The following is a 26,224-nucleotide window of genomic DNA, read 5'->3' on the forward strand; positions in this document are numbered from 1 at the left end:
CACAGAGCATGAGAGGAGCATGAAATGATATCTTTTGCAAGAAAAAACAGTTTATTAGTCAAAAGCTTGTTTTGTGTACATTCAACTCACATGATCATGCTTCTTATACTGAAAACTGCTTTTTGTAACACAGAGCATGAGAGGAGCATGAAAAGATATCTTTTGCAAGAAAAAACAGATTATTAGTCAAAAGCTTGTATTTTGCACATTCAACTCACAGGATCATGCTTCTTATACTGAAAACTGCTTTTTGTTACAAAGAGCATGAGAGGAGCATGAAATGATATCTTTTGCAAGAAGAAACAGTTTATTAGTCAAAAGCTTGTTCTGTGCACATTCAATTCACAGGATAATGCTTCTTATACTGAAAACAGTTTATTAGTCAAAAGCTTGTTCTGTGCACATTCAACTCACAGGATCATGCTTCATATGCTGAAAACTGCTTTTTGTTACACAGAGCATGAGAGGAGCATGAAAAGATATCTTTTGCAAGAAACAACAGTGTATTAGTCAAAAGCTTGTTTTGTGCACATTCAACACACAGGATCATGCTTCTTATACTGAAAACTGCTTTTTGTAACACAGAGCATGAGAGGAGCATGAAAAGATATATTTTGCAAGAAACACAGTTTATTAGTCAAAAGCTTGTTTTGTGCACATTCAACACACAGGATCATGCTTCTTATACTGAAAACTGCTTTTTGTAACACAGAGCATGAGAGGAGCATGAAAAGATATCTTTTGCAAGAAACACAGTTTATTAGTCAAAAGCTTGTTTTGTGCACATTCAACACACAGGATCATGCTTCTTATACTGAAAACTGCTTTTTGTAACACAGAGCATGAGAGGAGCATGAAAAGATATCTTTTGCAAGAAGAAACAGTTGATTAGTCAAAAGCTTGTTTTGTGCACATTCAACACACAGGATCATGCTTCTTATGCTGAAAACTGCTTTTTGTTACACACAGCATGACAGGAGCATGAAATGATATGTTTTGCAAGAAGAAACAGTTGATTAGTCAAATGCTTGTTTTGTGCACATTCAACTCACAGGATCATGCTTCTTATGCTGAAAACTGCTTTTTGTTACAAAGAGCATGAGAGGAGCATGAAATGATATCTTTTGTAAGAAACAATAGTGTATTAGTCAAAAGCTTGTTCTGTGCACATTCAATTCACAGGATAATGCTTCTTATACTGAAAACAGTTTATTAGTCAAAAGCTTGTTCTGTGCACATTCAACTCACAGGATCATGCTTCTTATGCTGAAAACTGCTTTTTGTTACACATAGCATGAGAGGAGCATGAAAAGATATCTTTTGCAAGAAACATCAGTGTATTAGTCAAAAGCTTGTTTTGTGCACATTCAACACACAGGATCATGCTTCTTATACTGAAAACTGCTTTTTGTAACACAGAGCATGAGAGGAGCATGAAAATATATCTTTTGCAAGAAAAACAGTTTATTAGTCAAAAGCTTGTTTTGTGCACATTCAACACACAGGATCATGCTTCTTATACTGAAAACTGCTTTTTGTTACACAGAGCATGAGAGGAGCATGAAAAGATATCTTTTGCAAGAAAAAACAGTGTATTAGTCAAAAGCTTGTTTTGTGCACATTCAACACACAGGATCAGGCTTCTTATACTGAAAACTAGTCAAAAGCTTGTTCTGTGCACATTCAATTCACAGGATGATGCTTCTTATACTGAAAACAGTTTATTAGTCAAAAGCTTGTTCTGTGCACATTCAACTCACAGGATCATGCTTCATATGCTGAAAACTCCTTTTTGTTACACAGAGCATGGAGGAGCATGAAAAGATATCTTTTGCAAGAAACAACAGTGTATTAGTCAAAAGCTTGTTTTGTGCACATTCAACACACAGGATCATGCTTCTTATACTGAAAACTGCTTTTTGTAACACAGAGCATGAGAGGAGCATGAAAAGATATATTTTGCAAGAAACACAGTTTATTAGTCAAAAGCTTGTTTTGTGCACATTCAACACACAGGATCATGCTTCTTATACTGAAAACTGATTTTTGTAACACAGAGCATGAGAGGAGCATGAAAAGATATCTTTTGCAAGAAAAAACAGTTTATTAGTCAAAAGCTTGTTTTGTGCACATTCAACTCACAGGATCATGCTTCTTATACTGAAAACAGTTTATTAGTGAAAAGCTTGTTCTGTGCACATTCAGTTCACAGGGTAATGCTTCTTATGCTGAAAACTGCTTTTTGTAACAAAGAGCATGAGAGGAGCATGAAAAGATATCTTTTGCAAGAAGAAACAGTTGATTAGTCAAAAGCTTGTTTTGTGCACATTCAACTCACAGGATCATGCTTCTTATACTGAAAACTGCTTTTGTTTCACAGAGCATGAGAGGAGCATGAAAAGATATCTTTTGCAAGAAAAAACAGTTTATTAGTCAAAAGCTTGTTCTGTGCACATTCAATTCACAGGATAATGCTTCTTATACTGAAAACAGTTTATTAGTCAAAAGCTTGTTCTGTGCACATTCAACACACAGGATCGTGCTTCTTATACTGAAAACTGCTTTTTGTAACACAGAGCATGAGAGGAGCATGAAATGATATGTTTTGCAAGAAGAAACAGTTGATTAGTCAAAAGCTTGTTCTGTGCACATTCAACTCACAGGATCATGCTTCTTATGCTGAAACTGCTTTTTGTTACACAGAGCATGAGAGGAGCATGAAAAGATATCTTTTGCAAGAAACAACAGTGTATTAGTCAAAAGCTTGTTTTGTGCACATTCAACACACAGGATCATGCTTCTTATGCTGAAAACTGCTTTTTGTTACACACAGCATGAGAGGAGCATGAAATGATATGTTTTGCAAGAAGAAACAGTTGATCAGTCAAAAGCTTGTTTTGTGCACATTCAACTCACAGGATCATGCTTCTTATGCTGAAAACTGCTTTTTGTTACAAAGAGCATGAGAGGAGCATGAAATGATATCTTTTGTAAGAAACAATAGTGTATTAGTCAAAAGCTTGTTTTGTGCACATTCAACACACAGGATCATGCTTCTTATGCTGAAAACTGCTTTTTGTTACACACAGCATGAGAGGAGCATGAAAAGATATCTTTTGCAAGAAGAAACATTTTATTAGTCAAAAGCTTGTTCTGTGCACATTCAATTCACAGGATAATGCTTTTCTTATACTGAAAACAGTTTATTAGTGAAAAGCTTGTTCTGTGCACATTCAGTTCACAGGGTAATGCTTCTTATGCTGAAAACTGCTTTTTGTTACACACAGCATGAGAGGAGCATGAAAAGATATCTTTTGCAAGAAGAAACATTTTATTAGTCAAAAGCTTGTTCTGTGCACATTCAATTCACAGGATAATGCTTTTCTTATACTGAAAACAGTTTATTAGTGAAAAGCTTGTTCTGTGCACATTCAGTTCACAGGGTAATGCTTCTTATGCTGAAAACTGCTTTTTGTAACAAAGAGCATGAGAGGAGCATGAAAAGATATCTTTTGCAAGAAGAAACAGTTGATTAGTCAAAAGCTTGTTTTGTGCACATTCAACTCACAGGATCATGCTTCTTATACTGAAAACTGCTTTTGTTTCACAGAGCATGAGAGGAGCATGAAAAGATATCTTTTGCAAGAAAAAACAGTTTATTAGTCAAAAGCTTGTTCTGTGCACATTCAATTCACAGGATAATGCTTCTTATACTGAAAACAGTTTATTAGTCAAAAGCTTGTTCTGTGCACATTCAACACACAGGATCGTGCTTCTTATACTGAAAACTGCTTTTTGTAACACAGAGCATGAGAGGAGCATGAAATGATATGTTTTGCAAGAAGAAACAGTTGATTAGTCAAAAGCTTGTTCTGTGCACATTCAACTCACAGGATCATGCTTCTTATGCTGAAACTGCTTTTTGTTACACAGAGCATGAGAGGAGCATGAAAAGATATCTTTTGCAAGAAACAACAGTGTATTAGTCAAAAGCTTGTTTTGTGCACATTCAACACACAGGATCATGCTTCTTATGCTGAAAACTGCTTTTTGTTACACACAGCATGAGAGGAGCATGAAATGATATGTTTTGCAAGAAGAAACAGTTGATCAGTCAAAAGCTTGTTTTGTGCACATTCAACTCACAGGATCATGCTTCTTATGCTGAAAACTGCTTTTTGTTACAAAGAGCATGAGAGGAGCATGAAATGATATGTTTTGCAAGAAGAAACAGTTGATTAGTCAAAAGCTTGTTCTGTGCACATTCAACTCACAGGATCATGCTTCTTATGCTGAAACTGCTTTTTGTTACACAGAGCATGAGAGGAGCATGAAAAGATATCTTTTGCAAGAAACAACAGTGTATTAGTCAAAAGCTTGTTTTGTGCACATTCAACACACAGGATCATGCTTCTTATGCTGAAAACTGCTTTTTGTTACACACAGCATGAGAGGAGCATGAAATGATATGTTTTGCAAGAAGAAACAGTTGATCAGTCAAAAGCTTGTTTTGTGCACATTCAACTCACAGGATCATGCTTCTTATGCTGAAAACTGCTTTTTGTTACAAAGAGCATGAGAGGAGCATGAAATGATATCTTTTGTAAGAAACAATAGTGTATTAGTCAAAAGCTTGTTTTGTGCACATTCAACACACAGGATCATGCTTCTTATGCTGAAAACTGCTTTTTGTTACACACAGCATGAGACGAGCATGAAATGATATGTTTTGCAAGAAGAAACAGTTGATTAGTCAAAAGCTTGTTCTGTGCACATTCAATTCACAGGATCATGCTTCTTATGCTGAAAACTGCTTTTTGTTACACACAGCATGAGAGGAGCATGAAAAGATATCTTTTGCAAGAAGAAACATTTTATTAGTCAAAAGCTTGTTCTGTGCACATTCAATTCACAGGATAATGCTTTTCTTATACTGAAAACAGTTTATTAGTCAAAAGCTTGTTCTGTGCACATTCAACACACAGGATCATGCTTCTTATACTGAAAACTGCTTTTTGTAACACAGAGCATGAGAGGAGCATGAAAAGATATCTTTTGCAAGAAAAAACAGATTATTAGTCAAAAGGTTGTATTTTGCACATTCAACTCACAGGATCATGCTTCTTATACTGAAAACTGCTTTTTGTTACACAGAGCATGAGAGGATCATGAAATGATATCTTTTGCAAGAAGAAACAGTTTATTAGTCAAAAGCTTGTTCTGTGCACATTAAATTCACAGGATAATGCTTCTTATACTGAAAACAGTTAATTAGTCAAAAGCTTGTTCTGTGCACATTCAACACACAGGATCATGCTTCTTATACTGAAAACTGCTTTTTGTAACACAGAGCATGAGAGGAGCATGAAAAGATATCTTTTGCAAGAAAAAACAGATTATTAGTCAAAAGCTTGTTCTGTGCACATTAAATTCACAGGATAATGCTTCTTATACTGAAAACAGTTAATTAGTCAAAAGCTTGTTCTGTGCACATTCAACACACAGGATCATGCTTCTTATACTGAAAACTGCTTTTTGTAACACAGAGCATGAGAGGAGCATGAAAAGATATCTTTTGCAAGAAAAAACAGATTATTAGTCAAAAGATTGTATTTTGCACATTCAACTCACAGGATCATGCTTCTTATACTGGAAACTGCTTTTTGTTACACAGAGCATGAGGGGATCATGAAATGATATCTTTTGCAAGAAGAAACAGTTTATTAGTCAAAAGCTTGTTCTGTGCACATTCAATTCACAGGATAATGCTTCTTATACTGAAAAAAGGTTTATTAGTCAAAAGCTTGTTCTGTGCACATTCAACTCACAGGATCATGCTTCTTATGCTGAAAACTGCTTTTTGTTACACATAGCATGAGAGGAGCATGAAAAGATATCTTTTGCAAGAAACATCAGTGTATTAGTCAAAAGCTTGTTTTGTGCACATTCAACACACAGGATCATGCTTCTTATACTGAAAACTGCTTTTTGTAACACAGAGCATGAGAGGAGCATGAAAATATATCTTTTGCAAGAAACACAGTTTATTAGTCAAAAGCTTGTTTTGTGCACATTCAACACACAGGATCATGCTTCTTATACTGAAAACTGCTTTTTGTTACACAGAGCATGAGAGGAGCATGAAAAGATATCTTTTGCAAGAAAAAACAGTGTATTAGTCAAAAGCTTGTTTTGTGCACATTCAACACACAGGATCATGCTTCTTATACTGAAAACTGCTTTTTGTAACACAGAGCATGAGAGGAGCATGAAAAGATATCTTTTGCAAGAAAAAACAGATTATTAGTCAAAAGCTTGTATTTTGCACATTCAACTCACAGGATCATGCTTCTTATACTGAAAACTGCTTTTTGTTACAAAGAGCATGAGAGGAGCATGAAATGATATCTTTTGCAAGAAGAAACAGTTTATTAGTCAAAAGCTTGTTCTGTGCACATTCAATTCACAGGATAATGCTTCTTATACTGAAAACAGTTTATTAGTCAAAAGCTTGTTCTGTGCACATTCAACTCACAGGATCATGCTTCTTATGCTGAAAACTGGTTTTTGTTACACATAGCATGAGAGGAGCATGAAAAGATATCTTTTGCAAGAAACATCAGTGTATTAGTCAAAAGCTTGTTTTGTGCACATTCAACACACAGGATCATGCTTCTTATACTGAAAACTGCTTTTTGTAACACAGAGCATGAGAGGAGCATGAAAAGATATCTTTTGCAAGAAAAAACAGTGTATTAGTCAAAAGCTTGTTTTGTGCACATTCAACACACAGGATCATGCTTCTTATACTGAAAACTGCTTTTTGTAACACAGAGCATGAGAGGAGCATGAAAAGATATCTTTTGCAAGAAAAAACAGATTATTAGTCAAAAGCTTGTATTTTGCACATTCAACTCACAGGATCATGCTTCTTATACTGAAAACTGCTTTTTGTAACACAGAGCATGAGAGGAGCATGAAAAGATATCTTTTGCAAGAAGAAACAGTTGATTAGTCAAAAGCTTGTTTTGTGCACATTCAGTTCACAGGGTAATGCTTCTTAATGCTGAAAACTGCTTTTTGTAACACAGAGCATGAGAGGAGCATGAAAAGATATCTTTTGCAAGAAGAAACAGTTGATTAGTCAAAAGCTTGTTTTGTGCACATTCAACACACAGGATCATGCTTCTTATACTGAAAACAGTTTATTAGTGAAAAGCTTGTTCTGTGCACATTCAGTTCACAGGGTAATGCTTCTTATGCTGAAAACTGCTTTTTGTAACACAGAGCATGAGAGGAGCATGAAAAGATATATTTTGCAAAAAAACACAGTTTATTAGTCAAAAGCTTGTTTTGTGCACATTCAACACACAGGATCATGCTTCTTATACTGAAAACTGCTTTTTGTAACACAGAGCATGAGAGGAGCATGAAAAGATATCTTTTGCAAGAAACACAGTTTATTAGTCAAAAGCTTGTTTTGTGCACAATCAACACACAGGATCATGCTTCTTATACTGAAAACTGCTTTTTGTAACACAGAGCATGAGAGGAGCATGAAAAGATATCTTTTGCAAGAAAAAACAGTTTATTAGTCAAAAGCTTGTTTTGTGCACATTCAACTCACAGGATCATGCTTCTTATACTGAAAACAGTTTATTAGTGAAAAGCTTGTTCTGTGCACATTCAGTTCACAGGGTAATGCTTCTTATGCTGAAAACTGCTTTTTGTAACACAGAGCATGAGAGGAGCATGAAAAGATATCTTTTGCAAGAAGAAACAGTTGATTAGTCAAAAGCTTGTTTTGTGCACATTCAACACACAGGATCATGCTTCTTATGCTGAAAACTGCTTTTTGTTACACACAGCATGAGAGGAGCATGAAATGATATGTTTTGCAAGAAGAAACAGTTGATTAGTCAAAAGCTTGTTTTGTGCACATTCAACTCACAGGATCATGCTTCTTATGCTGAAAACTGCTTTTTGTTACAAAGAGCATGAGAGGAGCATGAAATGATATCTTTTGTAAGAAACAATAGTGTATTAGTCAAAAGCTTGTTTTGTGCACATTCAACACACAGGATCATGCTTCTTATGCTGAAAACTGCTTTTTGTTACACACAGCATGAGACGAGCATGAAATGATATGTTTTGCAAGAAAAAACAGATTATTAGTCAAAAGCTTGTATTTTGCACATTCAACTCACAGGATCATGCTTCTTATACTGAAAACTGCTTTTTGTTACACAGAGCATGAGAGGAGCATGAAATGATATCTTTTGCAAGAAGAAACATTTTATTAGTCAAAAGCTTGTTCTGTGCACATTCAATTCACAGGATAATGCTTCTTTATACTGAAAACAGTTTATTAGTCAAAAGCTTGTTCTGTGCACATTCAACACACAGGATCATGCTTCTTATACTGAAAACTGCTTTTTGTAACACAGAGCATGAGAGGAGCATGAAAAGATATCTTTTGCAAGAAAAAAACAGATTATTAGTCAAAAGATTGTATTTTGCACATTCAACTCACAGGATCATGCTTCTTATACTGAAAACTGCTTTTTGTTACACAGAGCATGAGAGGATCATGAAATGATATCTTTTGCAAGAAAAAACAGATTATTAGTCAAAAGATTGTTCTGTGCACATTCAATTCACAGGATAATGCTTCTTATACTGAAAACAGTTTATTAGTCAAAAGCTTGTTCTGTGCACATTCAACACACAGGATCATGCTTCTTATACTGAAAACTGCTTTTTGTAACACAGAGCATGAGAGGAGCATGAAAAGATATCTTTTGCAAGAAAAAACAGATTATTAGTCAAAAGATTGTATTTTGCACATTCAACTCACAGGATCATGCTTCTTATACTGAAAACTGCTTTTTGTTACACAGAGCATGAGAGGATCATGAAATGATATCTTTTACAAGAAGAAACAGTTTATTAGTCAAAAGCTTGTTCTGTGCACATTAAATTCACAGGATAATGCTTCTTATACTGAAAACAGTTAATTAGTCAAAAGCTTGTTCTGTGCACATTCAACACACAGGATCATGCTTCTTATACTGAAAACTGCTTTTTGTAACACAGAGCATGAGAGGAGCATGAAAAGATATATTTTGCAAGAAAAAACAGATTATTAGTCAAAAGATTGTATTTTGCACATTCAACTCAAAGGATCATGCTTCTTATACTGAAAACTGCTTTTTGTTACACAGAGCATGAGGGGATCATGAAATGATATCTTTTGCAAGAAGAAACAGTTAATTAGTCAAAAGCTTGTTCTGTGCACATTCAATTCACAGGATAATGCTTCTTATACTGAAAACAGTTTATTAGTCAAAAGCTTGTTCTGTGCACATTCAACTCACAGGATCATGCTTCTTATGCTGAAAACTGCTTTTTGTTACACATAGCATGAGAGGAGCATGAAAAGATATCTTTTGCAAGAAGAAACAGTTGATTAGTCAAAAGCTTGTTTTGTGCACATTCAACACACAGGATCATGCTTCTTATGCTGAAAACTGCTTTTTGTTACACACAGCATGAGAGGAGCATGAAATGATATGTTTTGCAAGAAGAAACAGTTGATTAGTCAAAAGCTTGTTTTGTGCACATTCAACTCACAGGATCATGCTTCTTATGCTGAAAACTGCTTTTTGTTACAAAGAGCATGAGAGGAGCATGAAATGATATCTTTTGTAAGAAACAATAGTGTATTAGTCAAAAGCTTGTTTTGTGCACATTCAACACACAGGATCATGCTTCTTATGCTGAAAACTGCTTTTTGTTACACACAGCATGAGACGAGCATGAAATGATATGTTTTGCAAGAAAAAACAGATTATTAGTCAAAAGCTTGTATTTTGCACATTCAACTCACAGGATCATGCTTCTTATACTGAAAACTGCTTTTTGTTACACAGAGCATGAGAGGAGCATGAAATGATATCTTTTGCAAGAAGAAACATTTTATTAGTCAAAAGCTTGTTCTGTGCACATTCAATTCACAGGATAATGCTTCTTATACTGAAAACAGTTTATTAGTCAAAAGCTTGTTCTGTGCACATTCAACACACAGGATCATGCTTCTTATACTGAAAACTGCTTTTTGTAACACAGATTATGAGAGGAGCATGAAAAGATATCTTTTGCAAGAAAAAAACAGATTATTAGTCAAAAGATTGTATTTTGCACATTCAACTCACAGGATCATGCTTCTTATACTGAAAACTGCTTTTTGTTACACAGAGCATGAGAGGATCATGAAATGATATCTTTTGCAAGAAAAAACAGATTATTAGTCAAAAGATTGTTCTGTGCACATTCAATTCACAGGATAATGCTTCTTATACTGAAAACAGTTTATTAGTCAAAAGCTTGTTCTGTGCACATTCAACACACAGGATCATGCTTCTTATACTGAAAACTGCTTTTTGTAACACAGAGCATGAGAGGAGCATGAAAAGATATCTTTTGCAAGAAAAAAACAGATTATTAGTCAAAAGATTGTATTTTGCACATTCAACTCACAGGATCATGCTTCTTATACTGAAAACTGCTTTTTGTTACACAGAGCATGAGAGGATCATGAAATGATATCTTTTACAAGAAGAAACAGTTTATTAGTCAAAAGCTTGTTCTGTGCACATTAAATTCACAGGATAATGCTTCTTATACTGAAAACAGTTAATTAGTCAAAAGCTTGTTCTGTGCACATTCAACACACAGGATCATGCTTCTTATACTGAAAACTGCTTTTTGTAACACAGAGCATGAGAGGAGCATGAAAAGATATCTTTTGCAAGAAAAAACAGATTATTAGTCAAAAGATTGTATTTTGCACATTCAACTCAAAGGATCATGCTTCTTATACTGAAAACTGCTTTTTGTTACACAGAGCATGAGGGGATCATGAAATGATATCTTTTGCAAGAAGAAACAGTTTATTAGTCAAAAGCTTGTTCTGTGCACATTCAATTCACAGGATAATGCTTCTTATACTGAAAACAGTTTATTAGTCAAAAGCTTGTTCTGTGCACATTCAACTCACAGGATCATGCTTCTTATGCTGAAAACTGCTTTTTGTTACACATAGCATGAGAGGAGCATGAAAAGATATCTTTTGCAAGAAACATCAGTGTATTAGTCAAAAGCTTGTTTTGTGCACATTCAACACACAGGATCATGCTTCTTATACTGAAAACTGCTTTTTGTAACACAGAGCATGAGAGGAGCATGAAAATATATCTTTTGCAAGAAACACAGTTTATTAGTCAAAAGCTTGTTTTGTGCACATTCAACACACAGGATCATGCTTCTTATACTGAAAACTGCTTTTTGTTACACAGAGCATGAGAGGAGCATGAAAAGATATCTTTTGCAAGAAAAAACAGTGTATTAGTCAAAAGCTTGTTTTGTGCACATTCAACACACAGGATCATGCTTCTTATACTGAAAACTGCTTTTTGTAACACAGAGCATGAGAGGAGCATGAAAAGATATCTTTTGCAAGAAAAAACAGATTATTAGTCAAAAGCTTGTATTTTGCACATTCAACTCACAGGATCATGCTTCTTATACTGAAAACTGCTTTTTGTTACAAAGAGCATGAGAGGAGCATGAAATGATATCTTTTGCAAGAAGAAACAGTTTATTAGTCAAAAGCTTGTTCTGTGCACATTCAATTCACAGGATAATGCTTCTTATACTGAAAACAGTTTATTAGTCAAAAGCTTGTTCTGTGCACATTCAACTCACAGGATCATGCTTCATATGCTGAAAACTGCTTTTTGTAACACAGAGCATGAGAGGAGCATGAAAAGATATCTTTTGCAAGAAACACAGTTTATTAGTCAAAAGCTTGTTTTGTGCACATTCAACACACAGGATCATGCTTCTTATACTGAAAACTGCTTTTTGTAACACAGAGCATGAGAGGAGCATGAAAAGATATCTTTTGCAAGAAAAAACAGTTTATTAGTCAAAAGCTTGTTCTGTGCACATTCAACTCACAGGATCATGCTTCTTATGCTTAAAACAGTTTATTAGTCAAAAGCTTGTTCTGTGCACATTCAACTCACAGGATCATGCTTCTTATGCTGAAAACTGCTTTTTGTTACACATAGCATGAGAGGAGCATGAAAAGATATCTTTTACAAGAAACATCAGTGTATTAGTCAAAAGCTTGTTTTGTGCACATTCAACACACAGGATCATGCTTCTTATACTGAAAACTGCTTTTTGTAACACAGAGCATGAGAGGAGCATGAAATGATATGTTTTGCAAGAAGAAACAGTTGATTAGTCAAAAGCTTGTTCTGTGCACATTCAACTCACAGGATCATGCTTCTTATGCTGAAACTGCTTTTTGTTACACAGAGCATGAGAGGAGCATGAAAAGATATCTTTTGCAAGAAACATCAGTGTATTAGTCAAAAGCTTGTTTTGTGCACATTCAACACACAGGATCATGCTTCTTATGCTGAAAACTGCTTTTTGTTACACACAGCATGAGAGGAGCATGAAATGATATGTTTTGCAAGAAGAAACAGTTGATTAGTCAAAAGCTTGTTTTGTGCACATTCAACTCACAGGATCATGCTTCTTATGCTGAAAACTGCTTTCTGTTACAAAGAGCATGAGAGGAGCATGAAATGATATCTTTTGTAAGAAACAATAGTGTATTAGTCAAAAGCTTGTTTTGTGCACATTCAACACACAGGATCATGCTTCTTATGCTGAAAACTGCTTTTTGTTACACACAGCATGAGACGAGCATGAAATGATATGTTTTGCAAGAAGAAACAGTTGATTAGTCAAAAGCTTGTTCTGTGCACATTCAATTCACAGGATCATGCTTCTTATGCTGAAAACTGCTTTTTGTTACACACAGCATGAGAGGAGCATGAAAAGATATCTTTTGCAAGAAAAAACAGATTAATAGTCAAAAGCTTGTTTTGTGCACATTCAACACACAGGATCATGCTTCTTATACTGAATACAGTTTATTAGCGAAAAGCTTGTTCTGTGCACATTCAACACACAGGATCATGCTTTCTTATACTGAAAACTGCTTTTTGTAACACAGAGCATGAGAGGAGCATGAAAAGATATCTTTTGCAAGAAAAAACAGATTATTAGTCAAAAGCTTGTATTTTGCACATTCAACTCACAGGATCATGCTTCTTATACTGAAAACTGCTTTTTGTTACACAGAGCATGAGAGGAGCATGAAATGATATCTTTTGCAAGAAGAAACATTTTATTAGTCAAAAGCTTGTTCTGTGCACATTCAATTCACAGGATAATGCTTCTTATACTGAGAACAGTTTATTAGTCAAAAGCTTGTTCTGTGCACATTCAACACACAGGATCATGCTTCTTATACTGAAAACTGCTTTTTGTAACACAGAGCATGAGAGGAGCATGAAAAGATATATTTTGCAAGAAAAAACAGATTATTAGTCAAAAGATTGTATTTTGCACATTCAACTCACAGGATCATGCTTCTTATACTGAAAACTGCTTTTTGTTACACAGAGCATGAGAGGAGCATGAAATGATATCTTTTGCAAGAAGAAACAGATTATTAGTCAAAAGATTGTATTTTGCACATTCAACTCACAGGATCATGCTTCTTATACTGAAAACTGCTTTTTGTTACACAGAGCATGAGAGGATCATGAAATGATATCTTTTGCAAGAAGAAACAGTTTATTAGTCAAAAGCTTGTTCTGTGCACATTCAACTCACAGGATCATGCTTCTTATGCTGAAAACTGCTTTTTGTTACACATAGCATGAGAGGAGCATGAAAAGATATCTTTTGCAAGAAACATCAGTGTATTAGTCAAAAGCTTGTTTTGTGCACATTCAACACACAGGATCATGCTTCTTATACTGAAAACTGCTTTTTGTTACACAGAGCATGAGAGGAGCATGAAAAGATATCTTTTGCAAGAAAAAACAGTGTATTAGTCAAAAGCTTGTTTTGTGCACATTCAACACACAGGATCATGCTTTCTTATACTGAAAACTGCTTTTTGTAACACAGAGCATGAGAGGAGCATGAAAAGATATCTTTTGCAAGAAAAAACAGATTATTAGTCAAAAGCTTGTATTTTGCACATTCAACTCACAGGATCATGCTTCTTATACTGAAAACTGCTTTTTGTTACAAAGAGCATGAGAGGAGCATGAAATGATATCTTTTGCAAGAAGAAACAGTTTATTAGTCGAAAGCTTGTTCTGTGCACATTCAATTCACAGGATAATGCTTCTTATACTGAAAACAGTTTATTAGTCAAAAGCTTGTTCTGTGCACATTCAACTCACAGGATCATGCTTCATATGCTGAAAACTGCTTTTTGTTACACAGAGCATGAGAGGAGCATGAAAAGATATCTTTTGCAAGAAACAACAGTGTATTAGTCAAAAGCTTGTTTTGTGCACATTCAACACACAGGATCATGCTTCTTATACTGAAAACTGCTTTTTGTAACACAGAGCATGAGAGGAGCATGAAAAGATATGTTTTGCAAGAAGAAACAGTTGATTAGTCAAAAGCTTGTTCTGTGCACATTCAACTCACAGGATCATGCTTCTTATTCTGAAACTGCTTTTTGTTACACAGAGCATGGGAGGAGCATGAAAAGATATCTTTTGCAAGAAACATCAGTGTATTAGTCAAAAGCTTGTTTTGTGCACATTCAACACACAGGATCATGCTTCTTATGCTGAAAATTTCAAGTTTATTTTATTTATATAGCGCTTTTCACAATGTGTATTGTTTCAAAGCAGCTTTACAGGGGCAAACAGGAAAAACAGAAAAGTTAAAACAGTACAGTGCATGGTATTTATACAACGAGTAAGTTCATTCTAATAAATAACATCTAATTTCTAAATAAATAAATGAATGAATGCAGTCTCCCGGTGAGCAGGCCAACACTGCCCTGCTGTGGCGAGGAACCCAAATTCCAATGATTGATTAATGGAGAAAAAAACCTCGGGAGAAACCAGGCTCAACCGGGAGGGCCAGATCCCCTCTGACGTGTCATAGCTGCACTCAGACTGGTGACATGTGATTTTAGTTTAGCATTTAATACCAAATATTGTAACTTCAGCATTAATAAGACAAATAGTCCGTCTTTGCTCTTGGTTGGGGATGTAGTGGTCTGAGCTGGGATGGTCCGATGGTCATATTTCTCTTGGCAGCTGGTGGAATTGCCTTAGATGGAGCTGGGATGGTCAGTCAGTCTGCAGCTGTATCTGGTGTAATCTCAAATTGGGGATGGGCATCTGTCGGTCGTCTGGACATGGTGGAACTTCTTCCTACCTCGGGATGGGCATCTGTCGGTCGTCTGGACATGGTGGAACTTCTTCCTACCTCGGGATGGGCATCCCGAGGCAGAGGCGGAAAGAGAAATAAAGAGAATAATTAGCGTAGCTGCTGTTCATTAACTATGCATTAAGTGAAAGCTTGGCTGAAAACTGCTTTTTGTTACACACAGCATGAGAGGAGCATGAAATGATATGTTTTGCAAGAAGAAACAGTTGATTAGTCAAAAGCTTGTTTTGTGCACATTCAACTCACAGGATCATGCTTCTTATGCTGAAAACTGCTTTTTGTTACAAAGAGCATGAGAGGAGCATGAAATGATATCTTTTGTAAGAAACAATAGTGTATTAGTCAAAAGCTTGTTTTGTGCACATTCAACACACAGGATCATGCTTCTTATGCTGAAAACTGCTTTTTGTTACACACAGCATGAGACGAGCATGAAATGATATGTTTTGCAAGAAGAAACAGTTGATTAGTCAAAAGCTTGTATTTTGCACATTCAACTCACAGGATCATGCTTCTTATACTGAAAACTGCTTTTTGTTACACAGAGCATGAGAGGATCATGAAATGATATCTTTTGCAAGAAGAAACAGTTTATTAGTCAAAAGCTTGTTCTGTGCACATTAAATTCACAGGATAATGCTTCTTATACTGAAAACAGTTAATTAGTCAAAAGCTTGTTCTGTGCACATTCAACACACAGGATCATGCTTCTTATACTGAAAACTGCTTTTTGTAACACAGAGCATGAGAGGAGCATGAAAAGATATCTTTTGCAAGAAAAAACAGATTATTAGTCAAAAGATTGTATTTTGCACATTCAACTCACAGGATCATGCTTCTTATACTGAAAACTGCTTTTTGTTACACAGAGCATGAGAGGAGCATGAAATGATATCTTTTGCAAGAAGAAACAGATTATTAGTCAAAAGATTGTATTTTGCACATTCAACTCACAGGATCATGCTTCTTATACTGAAAACTGCTTTTTGTTACACAGAGCATGAGAGGATCATGAAATGATATCTTTTGCAAGAAGAAACAGTTTATTAGTCAAAAGCTTGTTCTGTGCACATTCAACTCACAGGATCATGCTTCTTATGCTGAAAACTGCTTTTTGTTACACATAGCATGAGAGGAGCATGAAAAGATATCTTTTGCAAGAAACATCAGTGTATTAGTCGAAAGCTTGTTTTGTGCACATTCAACACACAGGATCATGCTTCTTATACTGAAAACTGCTTTTTGTTACACAGAGCATGAGAGGATCATGAAATGATATCTTTTGCAAGAAGAAACAGTTTATTAGTCAAAAGCTTGTTCTGTGCACATTCAATTCACAGGATAATGCTTCTTATGCTGAAAACTGCTTTTTGTTACACAGAGCATGAGAGGAGCATGAAATGATATCTTTTGCAAGAAAAAACAGTTTATTAGTCAAAAGCTTGTTTTGTGTACATTCAACTCACATGATCATGCTTCTTATACTGAAAACTGCTTTTTGTAACACAGAGCATGAGAGGAGCATGAAAAGATATCTTTTGCAAGAAAAAACAGATTATTAGTCAAAAGCTTGTATTTTGCACATTCAACTCACAGGATCATGCTTCTTATACTGAAAACTGCTTTTTGTTACAAAGAGCATGAGAGGAGCATGAAATGATATCTTTTGCAAGAAGAAACAGTTTATTAGTCAAAAGCTTGTTCTGTGCACATTCAATTCACAGGATAATGCTTCTTATACTGAAAACAGTTTATTAGTCAAAAGCTTGTTCTGTGCACATTCAACTCACAGGATCATGCTTCATATGCTGAAAACTGCTTTTTGTTACACAGAGCATGAGAGGAGCATGAAAAGATATCTTTTGCAAGAAACAACAGTGTATTAGTCAAAAGCTTGTTTTGTGCACATTCAACACACAGGATCATGCTTCTTATACTGAAAACTGCTTTTTGTAACACAGAGCATGAGAGGAGCATGAAAAGATATATTTTGCAAGAAACACAGTTTATTAGTCAAAAGCTTGTTTTGTGCACATTCAACACACAGGATCATGCTTCTTATACTGAAAACTGCTTTTTGTAACACAGAGCATGAGAGGAGCATGAAAAGATATCTTTTGCAAGAAACACAGTTTATTAGTCAAAAGCTTGTTTTGTGCACATTCAACACACAGGATCATGCTTCTTATACTGAAAACTGCTTTTTGTAACACAGAGCATGAGAGGAGCATGAAAAGATATCTTTTGCAAGAAGAAACAGTTGATTAGTCAAAAGCTTGTTTTGTGCACATTCAACACACAGGATCATGCTTCTTATGCTGAAAACTGCTTTTTGTTACACACAGCATGACAGGAGCATGAAATGATATGTTTTGCAAGAAGAAACAGTTGATTAGTCAAATGCTTGTTTTGTGCACATTCAACTCACAGGATCATGCTTCTTATGCTGAAAACTGCTTTTTGTTACAAAGAGCATGAGAGGAGCATGAAATGATATCTTTTGTAAGAAACAATAGTGTATTAGTCAAAAGCTTGTTTTGTGCACATTCAACACACAGGATCATGCTTCTTATGCTGAAAACTGCTTTTTGTTACACACAGCATGAGACGAGCATGAAATGATATGTTTTGCAAGAAGAAACAGTTGATTAGTCAAAAGCTTGTTCTGTGCACATTCAATTCACAGGATCATGCTTCTTATGCTGAAAACTGCTTTTTGTTACACACAGCATGAGAGGAGCATGAAAAGATATCTTTTGCAAGAAAAAACAGTTTATTTGTCAAAAGCTTGTTTTGTGCACATTCAACACACATGATCATGCTTCTTATACTGAATACAGTTTATTAGCGAAAAGCTTGTTCTGTGTACATTCAACACACAGGATCATGCTTTCTTATACTGAAAACTGCTTTTTGTAACACAGAGCATGAGAGGAGCATGAAAAGATATCTTTTGCAAGAAGAAACAGTTGATTAGTCAAAAGCTTGTTTTGTGCACATTCAACTCACAGGATCATGCTTCTTATACTGAAAACTGCTTTTGTTTCACAGAGCATGAGAGGAGCATGAAAAGATATCTTTTGCAAGAAAAAACAGTTTATTAGTCAAAAGCTTGTTTTGTGCACATTCAACACACATGATCATGCTTCTTATACTGAATACAGTTTATTAGCGAAAAGCTTGTTCTGTGTACATTCAACACACAGGATCATGCTTTCTTATACTGAAAACTGCTTTTTGTAACACAGAGCATGAGAGGAGCATGAAAAGATATCTTTTGCAAGAAGAAACAGTTGATTAGTCAAAAGCTTGTTTTGTGCACATTCAACTCACAGGATCATGCTTCTTATACTGAAAACTGCTTTTGTTTCACAGAGCATGAGAGGAGCATGAAAAGATATCTTTTGCAAGAAAAAACAGTTTATTAGTCAAAAGCTTGTTTTGTGCACATTCAACACACAGGATCATGCTTCTTATACTGAATACAGTTTATTAGCGAAAAGCTTGTTCTGTGCACATTCAACACACAGGATCATGCTTTCTTATACTGAAAACTGCTTTTTGTAACACAGAGCATGAGAGGAGCATGAAAAGATATCTTTTGCAAGAAAAAACAGATTATTAGTCAAAAGCTTGTATTTTGCACATTCAACTCACAGGATCATGCTTCTTATACTGAAAACTGCTTTTTGTTACACAGAGCATGAGAGGAGCATGAAATGATATCTTTTGCAAGAAGAAACATTTTATTAGTCAAAAGCTTGTTCTGTGCACATTCAATTCACAGGATAATGCTTCTTATACTGAAAACAGTTTATTAGTCAAAAGCTTGTATTTTGCACATTCAACTCACAGGATCATGCTTCTTATACTGAAAACTGCTTTTTGTTACAAAGAGCATGAGAGGAGCATGAAATGATATCTTTTGCAAGAAGAAACAGTTTATTAGTCAAAAGCTTGTTCTGTGCACATTCAACTCACAGGATCATGCTTCATATGCTGAAAACTGCTTTTTGTTACACAGAGCATGAGAGGAGCATGAAAAGATATATTTTGCAAGAAACACAGTTAAAAGCTTGTTTTGTGCACATTCAACACACAGGATCATGCTTCTTATACTGAAAACTGCTTTTTGTAACACAGAGCATGAGAGGAGCATGAAAAGATATCTTTTGCAAGAAACACAGTTTATTAGTCAAAAGCTTGTTTTGTGCACATTCAACACACAGGATCATGCTTCTTATACTGAAAACTGCTTTTTGTAACACAGAGCATGAGAGGAGCATGAAAAGATATCTTTTGCAAGAAAAAACAGTTTATTAGTCAAAAGCTTGTTTTGTGCACATTCAACTCACAGGATCATGCTTCTTATACTGAAAACAGTTTATTAGTGAAAAGCTTGTTCTGTGCACATTCAGTTCACAGGGTAATGCTTCTTATGCTGAAAACTGCTTTTTGTAACACAGAGCATGAGAGGAGCATGAAAAGATATCTTTTGCAAGAAGAAACAGTTTATTAGCGAAAAGCTTGTTCTGTGCACATTCAACACACAGGATCATGCTTTCTTATACTGAAAACTGCTTTTTGTTACACAGAGCATGAGAGGAGCATGAAATGATATCTTTTGCAAGAAGAAACATTTTATTAGTCAAAAGCTTGTTCTGTGCACATTCAATTCACAGGATAATGCTTCTTATACTGAAAACAGTTTATTAGTCAAAAGCTTGTTCTGTGCACATTCAACACACAGGATCATGCTTCTTATACTGAAAACTGCTTTTTGTAACACAGAGCATGAGAGGAGCATGAAAAGATATCTTTTGCAAGAAAAAACAGATTATTAGTCAAAAGATTGTATTTTGCACATTCAACTCACAGGATCATGCTTCTTATACTGAAAACTGCTTTTTGTTACACAGAGCATGAGAGGATCATGAAATGATATCTTTTGCAAGAAGAAACAGTTTATTAGTCAAAAGCTTGTTCTGTGCACATTAAATTCACAGGATAATGCTTCTTATACTGAAAACAGTTAATTAGTCAAAAGCTTGTTCTGTGCACATTCAACACACAGGATCATGCTTCTTATACTGAAAACTGCTTTTTGTAACACAGAGCATGAGAGGAGCATGAAAAGATATCTTTTGCAAGAAAAAACAGATTATTAGTCAAAAGATTGTATTTTGCACATTCAACTCACAGGATCATGCTTCTTATACTGAAAACTGCTTTTTGTTACACAGAGCATGAGAGGATCATGAAATGATATCTTTTGCAAGAAGAAACAGTTTATTAGTCAAAAGCTTGTTCTGTGCACATTCAATTCACAGGATAATGCTTCTTATACTGAAAACAGTTTATTAGTCAAAAGCTTGTTCTGTGCACATTCAACTCACAGGATCATGCTTCTTATGCTGAAAACTGCTTTTTGTTACACATAGCATGAGAGGAGCATGAAAAGATATATTTTGCAAGAAACATCAGTGTATAAGTCAAAAGCTTGTTTTGTGCACATTCAACTCACAAGATCATGCTTCCTATGCTGAAAACTGCTTTTTGTTACAAAGAGCATGAGAGGAGCATGAAATGATATCTTTTGTAAGAAACAATAGTGTATTAGTCAAAAGCTTGTTTTGTGCACATTCAACACACAGGATCATGCTTCTTATGCTGAAAACTGCTTTTTGTTACACACAGCATGAGAGGAGCATGAAATGATATGTTTTGCAAGAAGAAACAGTTGATTAGTCAAAAGCTTGTTTTGTGCACATTCAACTCACAGGATCATGCTTCTTATACTGAAAACTGCTTTTTGTAACACAGAGCATGAGAGGAGCATGAAAAGATATCTTTTGCAAGAAGAAACAGTTTATTAGTCAAAAGCTTGTTTTGTGCACATTCAACTCACAGGATCATGCTTCTTATACTGAAAACTGCTTTTTGTTACACAGAGCATGAGAGGATCATGAAATGATATCTTTTGCAAGAAGAAACAGTTTATTAGTCAAAAGCTTGTTCTGTGCACATTCAACTCACAGGATCATGCTTCTTATACTGAAAACTGCTTTTTGTTACACATAGCATGAGAGGAGCATGAAAAGATATCTTTTGCAAGAAACATCAGTGTATTAGTCAAAAGCTTGTTTTGTGCACATTCAACACACAGGATCATGCTTCTTATACTGAAAACTGCTTTTTGTAACACAGAGCATGAGAGGAGCATGAAAATATATCTTTTGCAAGAAACACAGTTTATTAGTCAAAAGCTTGTTTTGTGCACATTCAACACACAGGATCATGCTTCTTATACTGAAAACTGCTTTTTGTTACACAGAGCATGAGAGGAGCATGAAAAGATATCTTTTGCAAGAAAAAACAGTGTATTAGTCAAAAGCTTGTTTTGTGCACATTCAACACACAGGATCATGCTTCTTATACTGAAAACTGCTTTTTGTAACACAGAGCATGAGAGGAGCATGAAAAGATATCTTTTGCAAGAAAAAACAGATTATTAGTCAAAAGCTTGTATTTTGCACATTCAACTCACAGGATCATGCTTCTTATACTGAAAACTGCTTTTTGTTACAAAGAGCATGAGTGGAGCATGAAATGATATCTTTTGCAAGAAGAAACAGTTTATTAGTCAAAAGCTTGTTCTGTGCACATTCAATTCACAGGGTAATGCTTCTTATACTGAAAACAGTTTATTAGTGAAAAGCTTGTTCTGTGCACATTCAGTTCACAGGGTAATGCTTCTTATGCTGAAAACTGCTTTTTGTAACACAGAGCATGAGAGGAGCATGAAAAGATATCTTTTGCAAGAAGAAACAGTTGATTAGTCAAAAGCTTGTTTTGTGCACATTCAGTTCACAGGGTAATGCTTCTTAATGCTGAAAACTGCTTTTTGTAACACAGAGCATGAGAGGAGCATGAAAAGATATCTTTTGCAAGAAGAAACGGTTGATTAGTCAAAAGCTTGTTTTGTGCACATTCAACACACAGGATCATGCTTCTTATGCTGAAAACTGCTTTTTGTTACACACAGCATGAGACGAGCATGAAATGATATGTTTTGCAAGAAGAAACAGTTGATTAGTCAAAAGCTTGTTCTGTGCACATTCAATTCACAGGATCATGCTTCTTATGCTGAAAACTGCTTTTTGTTACACACAGCATGAGAGGAGCATGAAAAGATATCTTTTGCAAGAAAAAACAATTTATTTGTTAAAAGCTTGTTTTGTGCACATTCAACACACATGATCATGCTTCTTATACTGAATACAGTTTATTAGCGAAAAGCTTGTTCTGTGCACATTCAACACACAGGATCATGCTTTCTTATACTGAAAACTGCTTTTTGTAACACAGAGCATGAGAGGAGCATGAAAAGATATCTTTTGCAAGAAGAAACAGTTGATTAGTCAAAAGCTCGTTTTGTGCACATTCAACTCACAGGATCATGCTTCTTATACTGAAAACTGCTTTTGTTTCACAGAGCATGAGAGGAGCATGAAATGATATCTTTTGCAAGAAGAAACAGTTTATTAGTCAAAAGCTTGTTCTGTGCACATTCAACTCACAGGATCATGCTTCATATGCTGAAAACTGCTTTTTGTTACACAGAGCATGAGAGGAGCATGAAAAGATATATTTTGCAAGAAACACAGTTAAAAGCTTGTTTTGTGCACATTCAACACACAGGATCATGCTTCTTATACTGAAAACTGCTTTTTGTTACAAAGAGCATGAGAGGAGCATGAAATGATATCTTTTGCAAGAAGAAACAGTTTATTAGTCAAAAGCTTGTTCTGTGCACATTCAATTCACAGGATAATGCTTCTTATACTGAAAACTGCTTTTTTGTAACACAGAGCATGAGAGGAGCATGAAAAGATATATTTTGCAAGAAACACAGTTTATTCGTCAAAAGCTTGTTTTGTGAACATTCAACACACAGGATCATGCTTCTTATACTGAAAACTGCTTTTTGTAACACAGAGCATGAGAGGAGCATGAAAAGATATCTTTTGCAAGAAACACAGTTTATTAGTCAAAAGCTTGTTTTGTGCACATTCAACACACAGGATCATGCTTCTTATACTGAATACAGTTTATTAGTCAAAAGCTTGTTTTGTGCACATTCAACTCACAGGATCATGCTTCTTATACTGAAAACAGTTTATTAGTGAAAAGCTTGTTCTGTGCACATTCAGTTCACAGGGTAATGCTTCTTATGCTGAAAACTGCTTTTTGTAACACAGAGCATGAGAGGAGCATGAAAAGATATCTTTTGCAAGAAGAAACAGTTGATTAGTCAAAAGCTTGTTTTGTGCACATTCAGTTCACAGGGTAATGCTTCTTAATGCTGAAAACTGCTTTTTGTAACACAGAGCATGAGAGGAGCATGAAAAGATATCTTTTGCAAGAAGAAACAGTTGATTAGTCAAAAGCTTGTTTTGTGCACATTCAACACACAGGATCATGCTTCTTATGCTGAAAACTGCTTTTTGTTACACACAGCATGAGAGGAGCATGAAATGATATGTTTTGCAAGAAGAAACAGTTGATTAGTCAAAAGCTTGTTTTGTGCACATTCAACTCACAGGATCATGCTTCTTATACTGAAAACTGCTTTTTGTTACACAGAGCATGAGAGGATCATGAAATGATATCTTTTGCAAGAAGAAACAGTTTATTAGTCAAAAGCTTGTTCTGTGCACATTCAACTCACAGGATCATGCTTCTTATACTGAAAACTGCTTTTTGTTACACATAGCATGAGAGGAGCATGAAAAGATATCTTTTGCAAGAAACATCAGTGTATTAGTCAAAAGCTTGTTTTGTGCACATTCAACACACAGGATCATGCTTCTTATACTGAAAACTGCTTTTTGTAACACAGAGCATGAGAGGAGCATGAAAATATATCTTTTGCAAGAAACACAGTTTATTAGTCAAAAGCTTGTTTTGTGCACATTCAACACACAGGATCATGCTTCTTATACTGAAAACTGCTTTTTGTTACACAGAGCATGAGAGGAGCATGAAAAGATATCTTTTGCAAGAAAAAACAGTGTATTAGTCAAAAGCTTGTTTTGTGCACATTCAACACACAGGATCATGCTTCTTATACTGAAAACTGCTTTTTGTAACACAGAGCATGAGAGGAGCATGAAAAGATATCTTTTGCAAGAAAAAACAGATTATTAGTCAAAAGCTTGTATTTTGCACATTCAACTCACAGGATCATGCTTCTTATACTGAAAACTGCTTTTTGTTACAAAGAGCATGAGTGGAGCATGAAATGATATCTTTTGCAAGAAGAAACAGTTTATTAGTCAAAAGCTTGTTCTGTGCACATTCAATTCACAGGGTAATGCTTCTTATACTGAAAACAGTTTATTAGTGAAAAGCTTGTTCTGTGCACATTCAGTTCACAGGGTAATGCTTCTTATGCTGAAAACTGCTTTTTGTAACACAGAGCATGAGAGGAGCATGAAAAGATATCTTTTGCAAGAAGAAACAGTTGATTAGTCAAAAGCTTGTTTTGTGCACATTCAGTTCACAGGGTAATGCTTCTTAATGCTGAAAACTGCTTTTTGTAACACAGAGCATGAGAGGAGCATGAAAAGATATCTTTTGCAAGAAGAAACGGTTGATTAGTCAAAAGCTTGTTTTGTGCACATTCAACACACAGGATCATGCTTCTTATGCTGAAAACTGCTTTTTGTTACACACAGCATGAGACGAGCATGAAATGATATGTTTTGCAAGAAGAAACAGTTGATTAGTCAAAAGCTTGTTCTGTGCACATTCAATTCACAGGATCATGCTTCTTATGCTGAAAACTGCTTTTTGTTACACACAGCATGAGAGGAGCATGAAAAGATATCTTTTGCAAGAAAAAACAATTTATTTGTTAAAAGCTTGTTTTGTGCACATTCAACACACATGATCATGCTTCTTATACTGAATACAGTTTATTAGCGAAAAGCTTGTTCTGTGCACATTCAACACACAGGATCATGCTTTCTTATACTGAAAACTGCTTTTTGTAACACAGAGCATGAGAGGAGCATGAAAAGATATCTTTTGCAAGAAGAAACAGTTGATTAGTCAAAAGCTCGTTTTGTGCACATTCAACTCACAGGATCATGCTTCTTATACTGAAAACTGCTTTTGTTTCACAGAGCATGAGAGGAGCATGAAATGATATCTTTTGCAAGAAGAAACAGTTTATTAGTCAAAAGCTTGTTCTGTGCACATTCAACTCACAGGATCATGCTTCATATGCTGAAAACTGCTTTTTGTTACACAGAGCATGAGAGGAGCATGAAAAGATATATTTTGCAAGAAACACAGTTAAAAGCTTGTTTTGTGCACATTCAACACACAGGATCATGCTTCTTATACTGAAAACTGCTTTTTGTTACAAAGAGCATGAGAGGAGCATGAAATGATATCTTTTGCAAGAAGAAACAGTTTATTAGTCAAAAGCTTGTTCTGTGCACATTCAATTCACAGGATAATGCTTCTTATACTGAAAACTGCTTTTTTGTAACACAGAGCATGAGAGGAGCATGAAAAGATATATTTTGCAAGAAACACAGTTTATTCGTCAAAAGCTTGTTTTGTGAACATTCAACACACAGGATCATGCTTCTTATACTGAAAACTGCTTTTTGTAACACAGAGCATGAGAGGAGCATGAAAAGATATCTTTTGCAAGAAACACAGTTTATTAGTCAAAAGCTTGTTTTGTGCACATTCAACACACAGGATCATGCTTCTTATACTGAATACAGTTTATTAGTCAAAAGCTTGTTTTGTGCACATTCAACTCACAGGATCATGCTTCTTATACTGAAAA

The sequence above is a fragment of the Triplophysa dalaica genome, chromosome 1 (assembly GCF_015846415.1).
Source record: "Triplophysa dalaica isolate WHDGS20190420 chromosome 1, ASM1584641v1, whole genome shotgun sequence".
Taxonomy (NCBI): Eukaryota; Metazoa; Chordata; class Actinopteri; order Cypriniformes; family Nemacheilidae; genus Triplophysa; species Triplophysa dalaica.